Source organism: Mus musculus, chromosome 4 (assembly GCF_000001635.26).
Source record: "Mus musculus strain C57BL/6J chromosome 4, GRCm38.p6 C57BL/6J".
Classification (NCBI taxonomy): domain Eukaryota; kingdom Metazoa; phylum Chordata; class Mammalia; order Rodentia; family Muridae; genus Mus; species Mus musculus.
The window spans coordinates 115,663,555-115,667,485 of record NC_000070.6 but is presented as its reverse complement, the minus strand read 5'-3'; positions in this window follow the sequence as shown (position 1 = coordinate 115,667,485).

Below are 3,931 nucleotides of genomic sequence, written 5' to 3'. Positions count from 1 at the left end.
ATATGTTGGATATTAGTCCCCTATCTGATTTAGGATAGGTAAAGATCCTTTCCCAATCTGTTGGTGGTCTTTTTGTCTAATTGACGGTGTCTTTTGCCTTGCAGAAACTTTGGAGTTTCATTAGGTCCCATTTGTCAATTCTCGATCTTACAGCACAAGCCATTGCTGTTCTGTTCAGGAATTTTTCCTCTGTGCCCATATCTTCAAGGCTTTTCCCCACTTTCTCCTCTATAAGTTTCAGTGTCTCTGGTTTTATGTGAAGTTCCTTGATCCACTTAGATATGACCTTAGTACAAGGAGATAAGTATGGATCGATTCGCATTCTTCTACATGATAACAACCAGTTGTGCCAGCACCAATTGTTGAAAATGCTGTCTTTCTTCCACTGGATGGTTTTAGTTCCCTTGTCGAAGATCAAGTGACCATAGGTGTGTGGGTTCATTTCTGGGTCTTCAATTCTATTCCATTGGTCTACTTGTCTATCTCTATACCAGTACCATGCAGTTTTTATCACAATTGCTCTGTAGTAAAGCTTTAGGTCTGGCATGGTGATTCCACCAGAAGTTCTTTTATCCTTGAGAAGACTTTTTGCTATCCTAGGTTTTTTGTTATTCCAGACAATTTTGCAAATTGCTCCTTCCAATTCGTTGAAGAATTGAGTTGGAATTTTGATGGGGATTGCATTGAATCTGTAGATTGCTTTTGGCAAGATAGCCATTTTTACAATGTTGATCCTGCCAATCCATGAGCATGGGAGATCTTTCCATCTTCTGAGATCTTCCTTAATTTCTTTCTTCAGAGATTTGAAGTTTTTATCATACAGATCTTTCACTTCCTTAGTTAGAGTCACGCCAAGATATTTTATATTATTTGTGACTATTGAGAAGGGTGTTGTTTCCCTAATTTCTTTCTCAGCCTGTTTATTCTTTGTATAGAGAAAGGCCATTGACTTGTTTGAGTTTATTTTATATCCAGCTACTTCACCGAAGCTGTTTATCAGGCTTAGGAGTTCTCTGCTGGAATTTTTAGGGTCACTTATATATACTATCATATCATCTGCAAAAAGTGATATTTTGACTTCCTCTTTTCCAATTTGTATCCCCTTGATCTCCTTTTGTTGTCGAATTGCTCTGGCTAATACTTCAAGTACTATGTTGAAAAGGTAGGGAGAAAGTGGGCAGCCTTGTCTAGTCCCTGATTTTAGTGGGATTGCTTCCAGCTTCTCTCCATTTACTTTGATGTTGGCTACTGGTTTGCTGTAGATTGCTTTTATCATGTTTAGGTATGGGCCTTGAATTCCTGATCTTTCCAACACTTTTATCATGAATGGGTGTTGGGTCTTGTCAAATGCTTTTTCTGCATCTAACGAGATGATCATGTGGTTTTTGTCTTTGAGTTTGTTTATATAATGGATTACATTGATGGATTTTCGTATATTAAACCATCCCTGCATCCCTGGAATAAAACCTACTTGGTCAGGTTGGATGATTGCTTTGATGTGTTCTTGGATTCGGTTAGTGAGAATTTTATTGAGGATTTTTCCATCGATATTCATAACAGAAAGTGGTCTGAAGTTCTCTATCTTTGTTGGGTCTTTCTGTGGTTTAGGTATCAGAGTAATAGTGGCTTCATAAAATGAGTTGGGTAGAGTACCTCCTACTTCTATTTTGTGAAATAGTTTGTGCAGAACTGGAATTAGATCTTCTTTGAAGGTCTGATAGAACTCTGCACTAAACCTGTCTGGTCCTGGGCTTTTTTTGGCTGGGAGACTATTAATAACTGCTTCTATTTCTTTAGGTGATATGGGACTGTTTAGATGGTCAACTTGATCCTGACTCAACTTTGGTACCTGGTATCTGTCCAGAAATTTGTCCATTTCGTCCAGGTTTTCCAGTTTTGTTGAGTATAGTCTTTTGTAGAAGGATCTGATGGTGTGTTGGATTTCTTCAGGATCTGTTGTTATGTCTCCCTTTTCATTTCTGATTTTGTTAATTAGGATTTTGTCCCTGTGCCCTCTAGTGAGTCTAGCTAAGTGTTTATCTATCTTGTTGATTTTCTCAAAGAACCAACTCCTCGTTTTGTTAATTCTTTTAATAGTTCTTCTTGTTTCCACTTGGTTGATTTCACCCCTGAGTTTGTTTATTTCCTGAGGTCTACTCCTCTTGGGTGAATTTACTTCCTTTTTTTCTAGAGCTTTTAGATGTGTTGTCAAGGTGCTAGTATGTGCTTTCTCCCGTTTCTTCTTGGAGGCACTCAGAGCTATGAGTTTCCCTCTTAGAAATGCTTTCATTGTGTCCCAAAGGTTTGGGTACGTTGTGGCTTCATTTTCATTTAACTCTAAAAAGTCTTTAATTTCTTTCTTTATTCCTTCCTTGTCCAAGGTATCATTGAGAAGAGTCTTGTTCAGTTTCCACGTGAATGTTGGATTTCCATTATTTATGTTGTTATTGAAGATCAGTCTTAGGCCATGGTGGTCTGATAGGATACATGGGACAATTTCAATATTTTTGTATCTGTTGAGGCCTGTTTTCTGACCAATTATATGGTTAATTTTGGAGAAGGTCCTGTGATGTGCTGAGAAGAAGTTATATCCTTTTGTTTTAGGATAAAATGTTCTGTAGATATCTGTTAAGTCCATTTGTTTCATAACTTCTGTTAGGTTCACTGTGTCCCTGTTTAGTTTCTGTTTCCACGATCTGTCAATTGATGAAAGTGGTGTGTTGAAGTCTCCCACTATTATTGTGTGAGATGCAATGTGTGCTTTGAGTTTTACTAAAGTGTCTTTAGTGAATGTGGCTCCCCTTGTATTTGTAACATAGATATTCAGAATTGCGAGTTCCTCTTGGAGGATTTTACCTTTGATGAGTATGAAGTGTCCCTCTTTGTCTTTTTTGTTTACTTTGGGTTGAAAGTCGATTTTATTCGATATTAGATTGGCTACTCCAGCTTGTTTCTTCAGACCATTTGCTTGGAAAATTTTTTTCCAGCCTTTCACTCTGAGGCAGTGTCTGTCTTTTTCCCTGAGATGGGTTTCCTGTAAGCAGCAAAATGTTGGGTCCTGTTTGTGTAGCCAGTCTCTTAGTCTATGTCTTTTTATTGGGAAATTGAGTCCATTGATATTAAGAGATATTAAGGAAAAGTAATTGTTGTTTCCTGTTATTTGTGTTGTTAGAGTTGGCATTCTGTTCTTTTGGCTGTCTTATTTTTGGTTTGTTGAGGGATTACTTTCTTGCTTTTTCTAGGGCGTGATTTCCATCCTTGTATTGGTTTTTTTCTGTTATTATCCTTTGAAGGGCTAGATTGGTGGAAAGATAATGTGTGTATTTGGTTTTGTTGTGGAATACTTTGGTTTCTGCATCTATGGTAATTGAGAGTTTGGCCGGTTATAGTAGCCTGGGCTGGCATTTGTGTTCTCTTAGTGTCTGTGTAACATCTGTCCAGGCTCTTCTGGCTTTCATAGTCTCTGGTAAACATTCTTGTGTAATTCTGCTAGGCCTGCCTTTATATGTTACTTGACCTTTCTCCCTCACTGCTTTTAATATTCTATCTTTATTTGGTGCATTTGTTGTTCTGATTATTATGTGTCGGGAGGAATTTCTTTTCTGGTCCAGTCTATTTGGAGTTCTGTAGGCTTCTTGTATGTTCATGGGCATGTCATTCTTTAGGTTTGTGAAGTTTTTTTCTATAATTTTGTTGAAGATATTTCCTGGCCCTTTAATTTGAAAATCTTCATTCTCATTAACTCCTATTATCCGTAGGTTTGGTCTTCTCATTGTGTCCTTGATCTCCTGGATGTTTTCAGTTAGGATCTTTTTGCGTTTTGTATTTTCTTTGATTGTTGTGCCGATGTTCTCTTTGGAATCTTCTGTACCTGAGATTCTTTCTTCCATCTCTTTTCACTCTGTTGCTGATGCTCGCATCTATGGTTCCA